This window comes from Thalia democratica, chromosome 1 (assembly GCF_965202585.1).
Source record: "Thalia democratica chromosome 1, ktThaDemo2.hap1.1, whole genome shotgun sequence".
Taxonomy (NCBI): domain Eukaryota; kingdom Metazoa; phylum Chordata; class Thaliacea; order Salpida; family Salpidae; genus Thalia; species Thalia democratica.
The window spans coordinates 97,096,948-97,118,308 of record NC_139165.1 but is presented as its reverse complement, the minus strand read 5'-3'; positions in this window follow the sequence as shown (position 1 = coordinate 97,118,308).

The window sequence follows — 21,361 nt, the reverse complement described above, 5'->3', positions numbered from 1 at the left end:
TGTTAAAATACGATGTTTGCGCTGAAAATACGTAAAATTGCTACTTTCGCCCTACTTTCAATGAAATATTTTTACTTTTTTTAAAGCCTGAAACGGTTAATCTAGGTAAAGGGCGGAGGCCAGGGTCGGTTTTACTTTTTTTTTAAAGCCCGTCACACTGAATTCCGGTAAGTGTCCTACGACCGTTTCGTTTTTACTTTTTTTTTATTCGCCCGCCACACCTCTTCAGGCGTGTGTACGACTTTAATTTTTACTTTTTTTTGTGTCGCAGGTCACCTCGGAACTCACTGTGTTTCAGACCTAATAATTTTTACTTTTTTTTTCAAACCGAAAACGCCAAAATGTTTCTACTGTAAGCGATTTTTACTTTTTTTAATCAACGAAAAACACCAAAATTTCAAATTTTCAAAGTCCGAAAACAAAAATTTTCCCACCCAAATTTGGTACCAAAAATGACCTCTACCGGACCAAAACCAGTGTTTCCGCACTCCCACGGGACCCCGAAAACGGGTTTTCCCGCGCCCCTCCCCCCTAAAATTTTCCCGGCACCGTTTGTTGGACCGTCGATTCGCGCTGCACCTCATTATAATTTTGCACTTTTTTGTTAAAATACGATGTTTGCGCTGAAAATACGTAAAATTGCTACTTTCGCCCTACTTTCGATGAAATATTTTTACTTTTTTTAAAGCCTGAAACGGTTAATCTAGGTAAAGGGCGGAGGCCAGGGTCGGTTTTACTTTTTTTTTAAAGCCCGTCACACTGAATTCCGGTAAGTGTCCTACGACCGTTTCGTTTTTACTTTTTTTTTATTCGCCCGCCACACCTCTTCAGGCGTGTGTACGACTTTAATTTTTACTTTTTTTTGTGTCGCAGGTCACCTCGGAACTCACTGTGTTTCAGACCTAATAATTTTTACTTTTTTTTTCAAACCGAAAACGCCAAAATGTTTCTACTGTAAGCGATTTTTACTTTTTTTAATCAACGAAAAACACCAAAATTTCAAATTTTCAAAGTCCGAAAACAAAAATTTTCCCACCCAAATTTGGTACCAAAAATGACCTCTACCGGACCAAAACCAGTGTTTCCGCACTCCCACGGGACCCCGAAAACGGGTTTTCCCGCGCCCCTCCCCCCTAAAATTTTCCCGGCACCGTTTGTTGGACCGTCGATTCGCGCTGCACCTCATTATAATTTTGCACTTTTTTGTTAAAATACGATGTTTGCGCTGAAAATACGTAAAATTGCTACTTTCGCCCTACTTTCGATGAAATATTTTTACTTTTTTTAAAGCCTGAAACGGTTAATCTAGGTAAAGGGCGGAGGCCAGGGTCGGTTTTACTTTTTTTTTAAAGCCCGTCACACTGAATTCCGGTAAGTGTCCTACGACCGTTTCGTTTTTACTTTTTTTTTATTCGCCCGCCACACCTCTTCAGGCGTGTGTACGACTTTAATTTTTACTTTTTTTTGTGTCGCAGGTCACCTCGGAACTCACTGTGTTTCAGACCTAATAATTTTTACTTTTTTTTTCAAACCGAAAACGCCAAAATGTTTCTACTGTAAGCGATTTTTACTTTTTTTAATCAACGAAAAACACCAAAATTTCAAATTTTCAAAGTCCGAAAACAAAAATTTTCCCACCCAAATTTGGTACCAAAAATGACCTCTACCGGACCAAAACCAGTGTTTCCGCACTCCCACGGGACCCCGAAAACGGGTTTTCCCGCGCCCCTCCCCCCTAAAATTTTCCCGGCACCGTTTGTTGGACCGTCGATTCGCGCTGCACCTCATTATATTTTTGCACTTTTTTGTTAAAATACGATGTTTGCGCTGAAAATACGTAAAATTGCTACTTTCGCCCTACTTTCGATGAAATATTTTTACTTTTTTTAAAGCCTGAAACGGTTAATCTAGGTAAAGGGCGGAGGCCAGGGTCGGTTTTACTTTTTTTTTAAAGCCCGTCACACTGAATTCCGGTAAGTGTCCTACGACCGTTTCGTTTTTACTTTTTTTTAGTCGCCAGCCACACCTCTTCAGGCGTGTGTACGACTTTAATTTTTACTTTTTTTTGTGTCGCAGGTCACCTCGGAACTCACTGTGTTTCAGACCTAATAATTTTTACTTTTTTTTTCAAATCGAAAACGCCAAAATGTTTCTACTGTAAGCGATTTTTACTTTTTTTAATCAACGAAAAACACCAAAATTTCAAATTTTCAAAGTCCGAAAACAAAAATTTTCCCACCCAAATTTGGTACCAAAAATGACCTCTACCGGACCAAAACCAGTGTTTTCGCACTCCCACGGGACCCCGAAAACGGGTTTTCCCGCGCCCCTCCCCCCTAAAATTTTCCCGGCACCGTTTGTTGGACCGTCGATTCGCGCTGCACCCCATTATATTTTTGCACTTTTTTGTTAAAATACGATGTTTGCGCTGAAAATACGTAAAATTGCTACTTTCGCCCTACTTTCAATGAAATATTTTTACTTTTTTTAAAGCCTGAAACGGTTAATCTAGGTAAAGGGCGGAGGCCAGGGTCGGTTTTACTTTTTTTTTAAAGCCCGTCACACTGAATTCCGGTAAGTGTCCTACGACCGTTTCGTTTTTACTTTTTTTTTATTCGCCCGCCACACCTCTTCAGGCGTGTGTACGACTTTAATTTTTACTTTTTTTTGTGTCGCAGGTCACCTCGGAACTCACTGTGTTTCAGACCTAATAATTTTTACTTTTTTTTTCAAACCGAAAACGCCAAAATGTTTCTACTGTAAGCGATTTTTACTTTTTTTAATCAACGAAAAACACCAAAATTTCAAATTTTCAAAGTCCGAAAACAAAAATTTTCCCACCCAAATTTGGTACCAAAAATGACCTCTACCGGACCAAAACCAGTGTTTCCGCACTCCCACGGGACCCCGAAAACGGGTTTTCCCGCGCCCCTCCCCCCTAAAATTTTCCCGGCACCGTTTGTTGGACCGTCGATTCGCGCTGCACCTCATTATAATTTTGCACTTTTTTGTTAAAATACGATGTTTGCGCTGAAAATACGTAAAATTGCTACTTTCGCCCTACTTTCGATGAAATATTTTTACTTTTTTTAAAGCCTGAAACGGTTAATCTAGGTAAAGGGCGGAGGCCAGGGTCGGTTTTACTTTTTTTTTAAAGCCCGTCACACTGAATTCCGGTAAGTGTCCTACGACCGTTTCGTTTTTACTTTTTTTTTATTCGCCCGCCACACCTCTTCAGGCGTGTGTACGACTTTAATTTTTACTTTTTTTTGTGTCGCAGGTCACCTCGGAACTCACTGTGTTTCAGACCTAATAATTTTTACTTTTTTTTTCAAACCGAAAACGCCAAAATGTTTCTACTGTAAGCGATTTTTACTTTTTTTAATCAACGAAAAACACCAAAATTTCAAATTTTCAAAGTCCGAAAACAAAAATTTTCCCACCCAAATTTGGTACCAAAAATGACCTCTACCGGACCAAAACCAGTGTTTCCGCACTCCCACGGGACCCCGAAAACGGGTTTTCCCGCGCCCCTCCCCCCTAAAATTTTCCCGGCACCGTTTGTTGGACCGTCGATTCGCGCTGCACCTCATTATAATTTTGCACTTTTTTGTTAAAATACGATGTTTGCGCTGAAAATACGTAAAATTGCTACTTTCGCCCTACTTTCGATGAAATATTTTTACTTTTTTTAAAGCCTGAAACGGTTAATCTAGGTAAAGGGCGGAGGCCAGGGTCGGTTTTACTTTTTTTTTAAAGCCCGTCACACTGAATTCCGGTAAGTGTCCTACGACCGTTTCGTTTTTACTTTTTTTTAGTCGCCAGCCACACCTCTTCAGGCGTGTGTACGACTTTAATTTTTACTTTTTTTTGTGTCGCAGGTCACCTCGGAACTCACTGTGTTTCAGACCTAATAATTTTTACTTTTTTTTTCAAATCGAAAACGCCAAAATGTTTCTACTGTAAGCGATTTTTACTTTTTTTAATCAACGAAAAACACCAAAATTTCAAATTTTCAAAGTCCGAAAACAAAAATTTTCCCACCCAAATTTGGTACCAAAAATGACCTCTACCGGACCAAAACCAGTGTTTTCGCACTCCCACGGGACCCCGAAAACGGGTTTTCCCGCGCCCCTCCCCCCTAAAATTTTCCCGGCACCGTTTGTTGGACCGTCGATTCGCGCTGCACCCCATTATATTTTTGCACTTTTTTGTTAAAATACGATGTTTGCGCTGAAAATACGTAAAATTGCTACTTTCGCCCTACTTTCAATGAAATATTTTTACTTTTTTTAAAGCCTGAAACGGTTAATCTAGGTAAAGGGCGGAGGCCAGGGTCGGTTTTACTTTTTTTTTAAAGCCCGTCACACTGAATTCCGGTAAGTGTCCTACGACCGTTTCGTTTTTACTTTTTTTTTATTCGCCCGCCACACCTCTTCAGGCGTGTGTACGACTTTAATTTTTACTTTTTTTTGTGTCGCAGGTCACCTCGGAACTCACTGTGTTTCAGACCTAATAATTTTTACTTTTTTTTTCAAACCGAAAACGCCAAAATGTTTCTACTGTAAGCGATTTTTACTTTTTTTAATCAACGAAAAACACCAAAATTTCAAATTTTCAAAGTCCGAAAACAAAAATTTTCCCACCCAAATTTGGTACCAAAAATGACCTCTACCGGACCAAAACCAGTGTTTCCGCACTCCCACGGGACCCCGAAAACGGGTTTTCCCGCGCCCCTCCCCCCTAAAATTTTCCCGGCACCGTTTGTTGGACCGTCGATTCGCGCTGCACCTCATTATAATTTTGCACTTTTTTGTTAAAATACGATGTTTGCGCTGAAAATACGTAAAATTGCTACTTTCGCCCTACTTTCGATGAAATATTTTTACTTTTTTTAAAGCCTGAAACGGTTAATCTAGGTAAAGGGCGGAGGCCAGGGTCGGTTTTACTTTTTTTTTAAAGCCCGTCACACTGAATTCCGGTAAGTGTCCTACGACCGTTTCGTTTTTACTTTTTTTTTATTCGCCCGCCACACCTCTTCAGGCGTGTGTACGACTTTAATTTTTACTTTTTTTTGTGTCGCAGGTCACCTCGGAACTCACTGTGTTTCAGACCTAATAATTTTTACTTTTTTTTTCAAATCGAAAACGCCAAAATGTTTCTACTGTAAGCGATTTTTACTTTTTTTAATCAACGAAAAACACCAAAATTTCAAATTTTCAAAGTCCGAAAACAAAAATTTTCCCACCCAAATTTGGTACCAAAAATGACCTCTACCGGACCAAAACCAGTGTTTTCGCACTCCCACGGGACCCCGAAAACGGGTTTTCCCGCGCCCCTCCCCCCTAAAATTTTCCCGGCACCGTTTGTTGGACCGTCGATTCGCGCTGCACCCCATTATATTTTTGCACTTTTTTGTTAAAATACGATGTTTGCGCTGAAAATACGTAAAATTGCTACTTTCGCCCTACTTTCAATGAAATATTTTTACTTTTTTTAAAGCCTGAAACGGTTAATCTAGGTAAAGGGCGGAGGCCAGGGTCGGTTTTACTTTTTTTTTAAAGCCCGTCACACTGAATTCCGGTAAGTGTCCTACGACCGTTTCGTTTTTACTTTTTTTTTATTCGCCCGCCACACCTCTTCAGGCGTGTGTACGACTTTAATTTTTACTTTTTTTTGTGTCGCAGGTCACCTCGGAACTCACTGTGTTTCAGACCTAATAATTTTTACTTTTTTTTTCAAACCGAAAACGCCAAAATGTTTCTACTGTAAGCGATTTTTACTTTTTTTAATCAACGAAAAACACCAAAATTTCAAATTTTCAAAGTCCGAAAACAAAAATTTTCCCACCCAAATTTGGTACCAAAAATGACCTCTACCGGACCAAAACCAGTGTTTCCGCACTCCCACGGGACCCCGAAAACGGGTTTTCCCGCGCCCCTCCCCCCTAAAATTTTCCCGGCACCGTTTGTTGGACCGTCGATTCGCGCTGCACCTCATTATAATTTTGCACTTTTTTGTTAAAATACGATGTTTGCGCTGAAAATACGTAAAATTGCTACTTTCGCCCTACTTTCGATGAAATATTTTTACTTTTTTTAAAGCCTGAAACGGTTAATCTAGGTAAAGGGCGGAGGCCAGGGTCGGTTTTACTTTTTTTTTAAAGCCCGTCACACTGAATTCCGGTAAGTGTCCTACGACCGTTTCGTTTTTACTTTTTTTTTATTCGCCCGCCACACCTCTTCAGGCGTGTGTACGACTTTAATTTTTACTTTTTTTTGTGTCGCAGGTCACCTCGGAACTCACTGTGTTTCAGACCTAATAATTTTTACTTTTTTTTTCAAACCGAAAACGCCAAAATGTTTCTACTGTAAGCGATTTTTACTTTTTTTAATCAACGAAAAACACCAAAATTTCAAATTTTCAAAGTCCGAAAACAAAAATTTTCCCACCCAAATTTGGTACCAAAAATGACCTCTACCGGACCAAAACCAGTGTTTCCGCACTCCCACGGGACCCCGAAAACGGGTTTTCCCGCGCCCCTCCCCCCTAAAATTTTCCCGGCACCGTTTGTTGGACCGTCGATTCGCGCTGCACCTCATTATAATTTTGCACTTTTTTGTTAAAATACGATGTTTGCGCTGAAAATACGTAAAATTGCTACTTTCGCCCTACTTTCGATGAAATATTTTTACTTTTTTTAAAGCCTGAAACGGTTAATCTAGGTAAAGGGCGGAGGCCAGGGTCGGTTTTACTTTTTTTTTAAAGCCCGTCACACTGAATTCCGGTAAGTGTCCTACGACCGTTTCGTTTTTACTTTTTTTTTATTCGCCCGCCACACCTCTTCAGGCGTGTGTACGACTTTAATTTTTACTTTTTTTTGTGTCGCAGGTCACCTCGGAACTCACTGTGTTTCAGACCTAATAATTTTTACTTTTTTTTTCAAACCGAAAACGCCAAAATGTTTCTACTGTAAGCGATTTTTACTTTTTTTAATCAACGAAAAACACCAAAATTTCAAATTTTCAAAGTCCGAAAACAAAAATTTTCCCACCCAAATTTGGTACCAAAAATGACCTCTACCGGACCAAAACCAGTGTTTCCGCACTCCCACGGGACCCCGAAAACGGGTTTTCCCGCGCCCCTCCCCCCTAAAATTTTCCCGGCACCGTTTGTTGGACCGTCGATTCGCGCTGCACCTCATTATATTTTTGCACTTTTTTGTTAAAATACGATGTTTGCGCTGAAAATACGTAAAATTGCTACTTTCGCCCTACTTTCGATGAAATATTTTTACTTTTTTTAAAGCCTGAAACGGTTAATCTAGGTAAAGGGCGGAGGCCAGGGTCGGTTTTACTTTTTTTTTAAAGCCCGTCACACTGAATTCCGGTAAGTGTCCTACGACCGTTTCGTTTTTACTTTTTTTTAGTCGCCAGCCACACCTCTTCAGGCGTGTGTACGACTTTAATTTTTACTTTTTTTTGTGTCGCAGGTCACCTCGGAACTCACTGTGTTTCAGACCTAATAATTTTTACTTTTTTTTTCAAATCGAAAACGCCAAAATGTTTCTACTGTAAGCGATTTTTACTTTTTTTAAGCAACGAAAAACACCAAAATTTCAAATTTTCAAAGTCCGAAAACAAAAATTTTCCCACCCAAATTTGGTACCAAAAATGACCTCTACCGGACCTAAACCAGTGTTTTCGCACTCCCACGGGACCCCGAAAACGGGTTTTTCCGCGCCCCTCCCCCCTAAAATTTTCCCGGCACCGTTTGTTGGACCGTCGATTCGCGCTGCACCCCATTATATTTTTGCACTTTTTTGTTAAAATACGATGTTTGCGCTGAAAATACGTAAAATTGCTACTTTCGCCCTACTTTCGATGAAATATTTTTACTTTTTTTAAAGCCTGAAACGGTTAATCTAGGTAAAGGGCGGAGGCCAGGGTCGGTTTTACTTTTTTTTTAAAGCCCGTCACACTGAATTCCGGTAAGTGTCCTACGACCGTTTCGTTTTTACTTTTTTTTTATTCGCCCGCCACACCTCTTCAGGCGTGTGTACGACTTTAATTTTTACTTTTTTTTGTGTCGCAGGTCACCTCGGAACTCACTGTGTTTCAGACCTAATAATTTTTACTTTTTTTTTCAAACCGAAAACGCCAAAATGTTTCTACTGTAAGCGATTTTTACTTTTTTTAATCAACGAAAAACACCAAAATTTCAAATTTTCAAAGTCCGAAAACAAAAATTTTCCCACCCAAATTTGGTACCAAAAATGACCTCTACCGGACCAAAACCAGTGTTTTCGCACTCCCACGGGACCCCGAAAACGGGTTTTCCCGCGCCCCTCCCCCCTAAAATTTTCCCGGCACCGTTTGTTGGACCGTCGATTCGCGCTGCACCTCATTATATTTTTGCACTTTTTTGTTAAAATACGATGTTTGCGCTGAAAATACGTAAAATTGCTACTTTCGCCCTACTTTCGATGAAATATTTTTACTTTTTTTAAAGCCTGAAACGGTTAATCTAGGTAAAGGGCGGAGGCCAGGGTCGGTTTTACTTTTTTTTTAAAGCCCGTCACACTGAATTCCGGTAAGTGTCCTACGACCGTTTCGTTTTTACTTTTTTTTTATTCGCCCGCCACACCTCTTCAGGCGTGTGTACGACTTTAATTTTTACTTTTTTTTGTGTCGCAGGTCACCTCGGAACTCACTGTGTTTCAGACCTAATAATTTTTACTTTTTTTTTCAAACCGAAAACGCCAAAATGTTTCTACTGTAAGCGATTTTTACTTTTTTTAATCAACGAAAAACACCAAAATTTCAAATTTTCAAAGTCCGAAAACAAAAATTTTCCCACCCAAATTTGGTACCAAAAATGACCTCTACCGGACCAAAACCAGTGTTTTCGCACTCCCACGGGACCCCGAAAACGGGTTTTCCCGCGCCCCTCCCCCCTAAAATTTTCCCGGCACCGTTTGTTGGACCGTCGATTCGCGCTGCACCCCATTATATTTTTGCACTTTTTTGTTAAAATACGATGTTTGCGCTGAAAATACGTAAAATTGCTACTTTCGCCCTACTTTCAATGAAATATTTTTACTTTTTTTAAAGCCTGAAACGGTTAATCTAGGTAAAGGGCGGAGGCCAGGGTCGGTTTTACTTTTTTTTTAAAGCCCGTCACACTGAATTCCGGTAAGTGTCCTACGACCGTTTCGTTTTTACTTTTTTTTAGTCGCCAGCCACACCTCTTCAGGCGTGTGTACGACTTTAATTTTTACTTTTTTTTGTGTCGCAGGTCACCTAGGAACTCACTGTGTTTCAGACCTAATAATAAGTGTTTCTATTGTAAGCAGTTTTTACTTTTTTCAAGCAACGAAAACGTCAAAAATTCGACTTTTCAAAGTCCGGAAACAAAAATTTTCCTATCCAAATTTTATTTTTTGCATAGTTCAAAATTACGTAAAAATAAATACAAACAATATTATATAAAACAAATGAGTCTTGTATTTCAGTCAGAATGAAAAAAAAACTGTAATTTACTTACTACTAATAAATCTAATAAAAACTATAATAGGCTCTATAAAATTAAAGAAGCTTTCTTATAAATTACATAATAACATTCAATTAGTTATTCTATATTTTTTTTGTAAATAAATGCTATTAGTATACACACAAACTTATACAGTTTTTTTCTTTTGAAGTCAGCTCTTATTAATGCATGAAGTTTTGTTTTAGTATAAAAGAAAACATTTTGTAATGGTAAAGAGTACTTTGGAGATGATTGCTGTATAAATTAATTGACCCACAAAAATCTCATACTATCCATTTTTGATGTTTACATGGCACTTAAAATATTTCTGAATGGATTTTTATATTGATATGCATATTTTTAAAAGAATTTTAACAACTTTTCATGTTTTATGACATCATAATTCACAAATGAGCATATTTTTGTAATATTGTGCCTTATGCAAATTCAAAATGCAATTTAATCCCTACAGTTCATACGAAAATGAGTCAAATTAGTTTTTCCTTAAGCTATGCAGCATAATTATTACATCACATCTATAAAAATTTATTAAACACTGCACTGTTTAAACATTCAAGTCAAATTTAATAAAGGGCTTCTTTTAGTTTGCAACATTTAACATAAGCAAGGTGTTTTTTTATTTCAGTTTGTTTAAATAGTTTAATTCAATAATAGTTAAATTTTTTTAAAAACTTTAAATTTAACTTGAAGCGGTTTAATTTAGAATATTACCATTAAAGTGTCAGTTCGTATATTATTGTAGATCTACACTTTAATATAATAAAAAATTAATTGCAGTTATGACTCGGTTTTTCATTTCCATAGTATCATATTGCTTTTATAAAGCTTTCTAATATAACATATATATTATTAAATTCCATCATAACATATATGAACTTCAATCAATATAAGGCATGCTTTTCATGTATTTAAAAAACATTTATTGTAAAATTTTTTGGTTAAACTTAATATAAATTTCAAAACATACCTTTTCAGTCTGCAAATCCCTTGAGCAATGACTAACGATTCATGGATTGTGTTGGTTTTCCACGAACTGTTTCAGTTTTCCACTCGAAAAGCTCCAAGATTCTTACGGGTATGTCAATATCCAAAGGTGCTACTACTGGTCAACCTGATAAAAGAAAAGTATAGGAATTGTACGTTTTGGACTAAATTATGTTCAAAAAAACCAGTACGTCACAAAACGTTAAATGTGAATTATACTGTAAAAAAAACAGTGTATGAGCATTATAAATAATCAGATTTTTTTTTCTAGATATGTTATATGTTTCATGTGTGTATTTTAAAAACTTTAAAACAACTGCTTTAATTTTTTAGGATGTAAAAACTACAATTTATTTAATTTTTTTAATATCTAATTATGTGTAATGAGATTAAACATTTTTTTAAACCCTTTAAATAAAGGGTTTTTGGTGCTTTTATTAGCTAGGCAGACTGTAGAGTTATTAAAATGTTTGACAGTATTTTATTATTAGTTATTAACTAAACAGATCGCTCATCATTAAACGGTAAAATTATAAATAAACAAAATAAATAAGTAGTTATTTCATTTAGAAATAAAAATATTCTTTTATTTTTATGTGTATAATAATAAAATTTTACTTTTTGTGATTAAATCTTGTTGAGTCAAACAGTTTTATGTTCCTAAAAAACAAGCAAAAAGTAACAGTATAAACTTTTTAGTTAAATGATTGTATTTAAATTTTAGTTGCTTAACTACTTGATATACTATACAACATAATACAGTTATTTATACACAAAATAATTAAATACAACAAATAAAAAGTATTAAGAATCATAAAAAATAACTGTTTTTAAAAGTGCCTGGCTTGGTTTAGGTAAGTATTATAATTTAATGCTAAAAAGATAAATATTGTATTTTGAATAAAACCTACCATCTATAGACAAGGAAACTTTATGTATAAAATAGTTTACTGTCAGTTTTTTGTGTCTATTTTCATCAAAATTTTATAACAAACCATTTTATAAAGCCTCCTTGAGCACCAGTAATGACATGTTGGAAATGTATCTTTTAAAGAGCTTATTCAGTAAGCTTTACATGTTTGTACTAAATGGTTGTTTATCCATGTCCTAAGTAAAAGAGTATTTATATTAGAATGTTATTGGTGTTTATATCATAAAATTGTGTACTAATTATAAACTTTCAAAATAGTTTAAGCTTTTTCTTCAAAATACATTTTATTTATAAACTGTCTATTGATCATTAAAAAATTATTCCTCTTAAATAATAACAATGCATAAACTTATTAAATTTATTGCAATCGTATAAAGAATGAAACATCTCAATTAAAGAAATAAGGGTTGATCTAGTTATCAATTGTATGTTTGAACAACTAGTAATTAACAGTTGTAAAAGTTTATATAAATTAATCAACTGACAAGAAATTTAACACAAATGACATTTTAACTTTGTTATAGTGCTAAAAAATAACTGGTTGCTTTTTATTAATGTAAAAAAAAGTTAGATTTATTGTGTGATTAATCAGTTAATTTTCTTTTAATAAAAACAGTTTGTTTCTACTAAACTGACAAGTATTATGTCAACATTTTGATTCCAAATATTGAGGTTAAAGATTTCAGTCTACAATAACTAAAAGATGATGGACAAAAGTTATTTTGTTAGAAATATTTTTAAAAAAAGTTAGGATAATCTAAGAACAGAATAACAATTTAAAACAAACAAAAATTTAAAACTACAAAAGAATTGTAGTCAGCAACTACAATTCTTTAAGCTTTTTATACAATGACAATTTTGATACTTTCATAACTTTATGTTCTGCTATACTGAAGTTTATTAGTAAGCATTGTTTAACTAAACTTTCTTCTATGAAAAATAAAATTAAAATATTAATAATTTAAAGATGAGCTTTGTTTGTTATACCTAAAGTTTTTCTTTGGAAACTTATAAATTTTTCAGTAAACTTTAAATGGTAGTTATTAAACAATATTGAAAAAAGGTCGTATTTAACAATAGTAAACTCTATGGCTCTATAAACAATAAAATAAATACACTTTTTACCATTTTTATTAACTATTATAAAGGGTAAATAATTATGAAACAAACATAGTTTACATTTTGACTAAAAATAAGCGTTGCCACTCATTGATTCAAAAAGTTGTCCTGAGTGATAAAAAACTATCTTTAATGACCTTAAACTGTCTTAAGTCATGTTGAATATTTTTTTAAATAGACTAACCAATATGAAATACTTTATTAGCTTCAAAAAATCAAACTCTTTAACAGAAATGGTTATAAAAATAAATGTTGAAAATAAGTAAATTTAATCACACCCAAAATCTACAAAACAATGGTCTTAGAATTTTAAAAACTAGAAAAATATTTTTGATTTTTTTTTAATTCAATCTGTCCTGAGTTATCCAGAGTTGTCCTTATTCATTCTAAGATTTTATTATTTTGAATACCATGAGTTTGTGGTAACCCCAGTAATAAGTAAATATTTATTTATAAAATAGTGGTAATCAATTCAACCTGAAACTGGATTTATTTACTTTATTTTTATAATGACGGAGTTCATAGTTGTGATAGGTTTGTATTTAAAAATTTTAATACCATAAAGTATTAAATCAAACTTCTTTGAGATTAAATAAATTTAATTACTAATAAAGTTCCATTAAAGCTCAATATTGCTTACTGAACTTATTACAACTATTATTAAAACTTTGAATTATGATTTATTGCGTTTTTACTGCAATCTTTATACAAGGCTACTACCTAATTTACATTATCAATACTTTTAGAATATATGCAAAATTTAAAAAACTTTTGTACCTTTGAAAAAAGTCTACAAAATTTTCATTTAAGTATTTAAATATTTAAATGTTTTTGAACAAAAGGTTAAATCTTAATTTGTATTTTCAGGTTGCTTTTATCATAGAAAAACTGCTGAGCTACTAAGTCATAAGTAAAAAGTTTCTTTTCAGCTTGGTTATTATATTCAATCTAAAAAATAACAGTTGGTTTACATCTTAGAATTTAAAACTACTTTTGATATGTATGTAATAAATTTAGGAAGATTTTAATTGGTACCATATGGAGAGATAAACTAAATCAGTTACATTTAACCATTTAAATATATTTTAATATATTCTAAAGATTTTGTTTCAAAGTCTCTATAACTAATTTTAATTAAAAAGAATAATCATGATAAAACTTAAATTCAAATTGTTGTAAAAAACACTTGTCTTATCTTTTGAACCTTGATCTAACCTGCTATATCAAAAATTTAATAAAAGTAACTTATACTTAATCCACTTTAATCAAAAATTACCAGAAACACATTTATCCATAACTGATATTAAGAATTTGATTGTTAAAAAAATTAAATTTAGATACTTACTTAACTGAAAAGAAAGGAAACAAAATATTATAAAACTTAATATTGACTAACCAGTGTGCCTTGATATTTTTTTTCTTTAGCTATACATTTACACTTAATTAATAAAAATTAGTAATTAGTATTTTTTAAAAAGACTACATTTTATTATTACATTTATTTTTTTAACAATTATATACAAGATTAAATAAACTTAACAATGAAAATGAATAATTTTATTGACCAGCAATTAATTACTGGGTTTTCAATTGGTTCTGAGAAGTTCCTGTGAGATTTTCACAAGTTCAAGATTTTAGATGTATTTTTAATATATAACTAATTTAATTTTAAAAAGGATGTTATAAATAGCATAACATTGATATAGATACAGTAAAGCTACTCTAAATATGTTTTTAAATATAAAAAATATATAATGATAATAATATCTATATAATGTACTTTTAGTGTGGAGTCAAAATTTCATTACTTTACATGTAAAAGTTGTAAAAATCCAGCATGTTTTTTAAATTGTCAAGCTTTAGGTTTATAAAGTTTTTTTGCAGCTCTGTAATTATCATAAAATAAAGAAAATTAGATATGTTATATACTTTAAATGTTTTAAATAACTTCATAGAAAAATAGTCTGAGTTTTAACAAAAATTAAACTATCTCTGCTTGGACTGAGTTTCTTAAAGATCATATTTGAGTTAGTCTATATCAGCTTAAGTTTAAAAAAACAATTAGTTACCTTGGGTATGCTGACTGTTTGGTATTCCTGTTAAAAACACCTTAAGTGACTTGATATTTAAAAATGAACACAAGGATTTTTCAGAAATCATGATTTAAAACAAAAAAGTGAGGACACATTTTAAAACTCAAAAGCCAGTGTTTACCAATTAGATAAAATGTTATATACTACTTTATCTACTACAAATAGTGAATAAAAACTTTAATAGTCAGTTCTACATGACATATTACCATATTAACTCTTTGAGTGATAAAAAATTGTTTAAGCTATTTAAACTGAAAGAAAAGATATAAAAACTTCTACATACATTGACTTGAATGTTTTCTTATTAATTTAAACAATATTTTCAATAACAAAAACATACTTAAGTTCCAGAAGGTAATGCAAAGGATCAATCAAAGTCCATATAAATAACCAAATAGAAGAGCTTCATATTCTTTGTATATTAGTAATGTTGTTTTCTAAATACAAAGTTTATTGTTACAATGTAAACAAAGTCCATTTTGTGTTTAACATTCGTGTAAACAAAAATGCTATTTGATCAAATACCAGGGACTGAATATTGAAGTCGTTAGACAATCTTAATTCTTTTAGAGGTATAAATACATTTAAGATTTTAAATCAACTTATGTTAGTAATCAGTTTAAACAAATAAAGATTGGTTATTAAATAATTATTCAATAAAATAATTTATTTTAAACGTAAATTTATACTATAAACTCAGAGAGTTAACAAAATTAATACTTTAACATGAATAAAAAATTATCGTACAATAAAATACTATTGCAAACTTAGTGAGTTTAATAAAATAAAACTTCAAAATTATAATTAAAAGAAAAATGAGAAATATTTGCAATTTATAACTTCATGAATCTTTTAGTTTTCTTTTATACTTGAATAAACTTTTGCCATTTTTTACGTTCATTGAGACGTGTCTGCTAGAAAGTAAATACAGAAATGTTGTTGGATTGTTAAATTATAATTTTTAAACTTTAAGTTTATATCAAAAATTTTTTGCTTAATTTATTTAACAAGTAAATTAGAAGTAGTAGAATAAAAAAAAATAAACACTTTTAAAACTTGAACAGTTTTATTATATCTTTTAAAGATTACTTTTAAAGTTTAAAAGCTGTTTCAAGGCGAAGTTTAAAAGGACAAGTTAGTATTCAATAATTGCTTAATATAAAATCGTTTTACAAACTAAAATGCTTTATTTTAGCAAAAATATAGTATGTTACTAAAACCTAAGATAAGATTCTATATTAAAACAGTAAGTATTATGATACTTTTTTTTCTCTTACCAGTCTGCAAAAATAAGCAAATCTTTAAAAAGTACACCTAAAAGATGTTATTTCATATATATTTAAAAAATAAGCATAATATAGTTAGTAAAAAGTATTATTTTATTTTCTACAGCTTCTTAAAAGGTGTAAAGAACTTAAACAAAACCAAAGTTATAATACTAAAACTACTTAAACATTAGATACAATTCAAAACACTTTTCAACACAATTCAAAACAAAAAAAATGGGAATAAATAGTTGGTCTCTTTAGAAGTACAAGTTTTCTAGTTGCTTAAAAGCTAAGGTAGGTATCAACAAAACTCATGTCGACAAAACACTTTTAATCTTAATTATAGATGTTTATTTATAGTTATATTGTAAGTCTATAAACTATAATGGTTTTATTTTGAACTCTGAAAATATCAACTAGTTATTCTAATCGGTTTAAAACAAAGTATAAACACGAGTTTCAAATAAGTTAAATTTATCAATTTTATAACTAATGTTTAAAAGTAGTCAGATCTATCAACCACACAAATAACGTCATCACTATAAATTGATACTTTATTTTTAAAAACATTTTTGAAAAATAGCTTAACGAAAACTTCTAATTTGTATATGAATAAATATTGTGTACAACTTAATAAAATCTAAAATTTATTATGAATCTTCCTATGTTATTATTAAAAATTATTAGGTGAATGTCTAATTCCTATGAACAATAAGTTAAGACTGAAAAATAGAACTCGTAGTAAAACTAAATTAGTTAAATTTTTGAATAGTTATTGTCATTTGCTATACAGTAATCACTAATTACTAAATAGTAAACAGACTAAAGAAAACTTCGGTAACAAAAACAAACATTTTGTTTGTTGTCAAATGTTGACAACAGAATTTCACATATAGTTTCAAAAAAAAATTCCATAACGAATATAATTAGGTTAAAAATGCTTATTTTTAAACACATGCTTTTAAATATTTTAATACACAATTAGATTAATAATAATAGTGCCTTGATCATTAACAGAATTAAAAGTTAATTCAACGTTGATATTTTTATCTAAATTTGTTTAAAAAATATTTAAAAGAATAGTTTAAATAACTGTTTAGATATCAATTTAGTTTTAGAATTTAAATTGATTTAAAAGTTTACAAAACTTATAATTAGCTTAATAATTCGGAATTTATAAAATAAAGTAAACACAATAACTTCAATTAAAAAAACTGTTATTATTTATTTAGCTCAAGGTGAAATATCTTATTATTATTTACAATAACAAAGTAATGACATATCAGTAGCTTTTTTCGAAATTTAAAACTTAAAAATTGAACATTTAGTTTAAAACGGATTCTACATGTATTTTTATTTCAATAAGATTAATCTGAATAAAGTTTATATTTAACTGTTAGCACGAATTTAATTAACAATGTGCTATAAACATAAAAAACAAGAAACTTTGAAATCATTGAATTAATTGAGTTTAGTCACTGCTCTGTTACATTGTATGACATTTTAACTTGAGTTTTTGTGAGTTTATGCCATAATAAAACGTACTATTTGATAAAAAAATAATATTACATTATAAGTCAATTAATAAACTAATAAACTAATTTATAATCATATAAAACAGTTTGTTGTTTTTATAAAATTACTTTACATGACATTACCAGTTTGCAAAATTTTAAGAAAAATAACTGTTAAGACAAAAAATCCCGTCAATTCTTGTTTTTATATAATTGATTAAAAATAGTTTAATAAATTAAACCTCTGAACTGTCTACTTTTTAAAAGTATGAGAATATTTGTTTACACTGTAAACCTACTAAATTTTTTTTTTCAAATACTAAGTTTATTAAAAAATAAATACATCGATACCAATAGCAAATTACAAATATGATTTAACATTAGCGTTTTATTTTATAATTGAATATTTTCAAAACTTTTTCCGTTGTAGAACACTTAAAAAGTCTTTAACTTAATCAAATCTACATAACTACAGTTTGTTCAGATAAAAACTGATTGTTAGTAACAAAACAAATCGCTTAGTTTTATTTTAAACAAATAAAGAATCTCTCTGTAAAGCAGCTGTTATTTTTTCTGGAAAAGAGAGCTGTATAATTTTCCGTAGAAAACTAATAAAAAGAAATATAAACTTTATTCATAAGTTACTTAAGGTTTACTACCGAATTTTATCAACACAAAAGTTTTCAATAACAGCTTCAAATAACAAACTAGTATTTATAAAACCTTTTAAAAATTTGAACACATATCTATTTAATTAATCACATTTAAACTATAAATATAATTTCCAATATACGTACAAATTCTTTATTTGGCTTGACCATATTTTCCATACTTTATACTTTATAGCTATTTATGTGACTTAACATTAAATTCACATTGGCACAAACGAAATGCTATAAAATATGGCAAATATGGCAAGGACTTGTTTGGTTAACGTTTTTTATTTTTAAACATTTTTGTAGTAAACTACATAGTTTTTATCTTATTATATCTAAAAAAAGACTCATTTTTATATTTAGAGTATTAATAATTTATACACTGACCATTGGCTAAATGATTTTTTGCAATGTTTTAAAGTTTTATCTTTTATAAAACGAAGACACTTGTTGTTAAACACATTTAAAACTCGCATTCCTTTGTATTTTTAGATATAGATAAATATAATTGTTGTTTATATACAGAGTTTAGAAGATTTAGATTTTATTATTATATATTTTTCTTAGGTAGTTTAGTCGTAAAGAAGGTCCAAGTTTTAAAAATTTTTACATTTTTAAAAAATAATAGTTTTTACTTTCTAGTTTTTATTGAAAATATGATATCTGAATAATTTTTAATAATTACTCTTGTTAAAGATTTATTTATTTTTTCGTAGTACAATCTATATTTTTTTCAAAACTTTACGGAAAATGTTAAGTTTAATTTTTCAACACATCTAAAAGAAATAATGAAACAATCATGCTTTTTAAATTTGTGATACACTGATTTAAATAACAATTATATTTAATTATTTCAATTTAAAACATGGAAAAAATATTGTTTTATCAAATAATGGTTTCTAGAAAAAAATCATAATAGTGATAAAGAAACGTACAAAGCAAGATATTTTTTTTTATTTAAAGTGTCAGATGCTAAAATTAACTTTTGTTGGAATATGAACTTTAAATAACTTAAATTCGATTTTTAGAATGATTAAAGCTTGATAAATATTATTTTTTTAATTTTATCAAAACAATTTTAAATACTAAATATGTTAAGTTCAAAATAAATGTTGTAAGTTTCAAAAATTTTTAAACTGTCTATAAGCATTTAACTTTGAGTATAATTTTTTTCTAACTTAGTATTACTAATCCCTGGTTAGCAAAATACTTTGTGTAAAAATTTTGTGGTAACCTGTTTGTTTTGTTACTGCGCATGCTCAGAAATACAACATAACATTCTTTTAAAACTGTTACACAGGTATACAGTGCAAGGCAAGCCAATGAAAGGTATGTGATAGAATTATTTTATTATGAACTATTTTAAAGAATAACTTGAAACTGCATTATATATCTCTAAGTGTTTGCAATAACTTGTCTACATTACATCTATATATATGAATTTTAACTTTTTTTAAGTGATTTAGTTTATTTATAGACCAAAGTAAAAAAAAAATATTTATTTATTTATGTAGACTACTCATTGTATTTACTACATATGTTCATTTAAACATATTAGTTAATTTAATTTCAAACTTTTAATTCATTACCTATATTTATAATCAAAATAAACTAAAATTAGTCAATAAGTTAAGAAAGTCATAGTTGATTAAGGTTATTGGGTAATTTTCTAGGATGATGTAGCACCAATATCAAAGTGAAAATATTATACACTTTCAATTTCATACTTTGATAAGAATAAGATATAGAGTTGAAATATAAGGTACACAATTACTCAAATTTGAACAGAAAACTTTATTTTGATGATTTTTTTTAGTTATTATTTTATTTTTATTATCACTGATACCCCTAACCCTTACCCTTGATTTGTAGCTTTTTTTTTAAGTCTCTATGATGAAGGTTTGGATTTAGAGCTTTTCATTTCTATACTTTTCTTTTCAGAGTGTAAAATTAAAAGTGTAAAAAGTTTTTTTTTTGATATTGGTGCAACATCATCCTAGGAAATTACCAGTTATTGTAAGTAAAAATAATATTGATTTATTTCTGAACTATGATAAAGTTTTAATAAAATCTTTATAAGCAGAATTCTTCACTAATTTCAGTTTGTTGTTTTTCACAAATTACTAAATTTTAAGTTTAAGAAGAAAATTCACTAAAAAATTAATATGTGTTTTTACAACAACAAGACTTTTATGTGAATATGATTAAATCAAAAATGAATTATAAATTAAAATGAAGTTTTACACAAAATTTACATTTGGACTATATGGTTTTTAAATAGTCTTAATTGACAAAATTTTGTTAATTTTAGTTTCAATTACAATTTATATAAAATAGTGTTTCTTAATCAATTTAAAATGTTTTTATTTAGTAATTTTCATATATTAATAGTTGTATTAATAACTATGTTAGGTGCTACATGTTTTCCATAAAACCTGGAATCCTAGAAAAAGCAGGAATTTTGAACAAAAATCACTAAAAAACCTTTAAAAACATGGGATTTTAAACAAATTTTTGTTATATATATTCAAAGCTAGTAGAAGATTTTTCTTAACTCTGAGCTATTATATTCTATTTTAGAACTTGTTATATTGTGGTTTACAATATTTTATTCATTAGAAATAAAAGTTATTTCAACAGGTTTTTTTTAATGTATCAACACCTAATTTTTCTATTAAAATCCTAAAGACATGCAAAATATTTAATATTCCTAGATTGTATTGAACATTGCAATTTTTTAAAAATAAATTCAAAATACTATGTTTTAAGCTAGCTATAAAGTATTTAGAAAAAGTTTACTTCTCTTTTATTCACTTAAAGTTAGCTTCATAGTATTAATAAAACGTTATAAGAGGTAAAACGTTATTAGAGGTAGTTCAATATGGGCTAGTAATATTATTTTTGTATCAGAGTATTAATTTTTAACATATGTTTATGTCTCTTATTAATTTTATTGTTTAATACGATGCAAAATACTTATATTGACCTATTTACTTTTCTTTAATAATATTTACTTTCTAAATACAGAGTAGGAACTTTTTTTGGATTTTTTTTCAAGGCTCTAAAAAGTTTTTTTGTTACATTTAAATATTGAGTTATAGAAAATTTACTTACTGGAAAGATACAATAATAATACTCTAAAAGTGTTTAACAACAAATTAAGTTTTAAATATTAAAAAATATTTTTTGTGTATCAAGTCTACTCTAAAACTTATTATTTTCTATGTAAAATTGTAATCGAAAG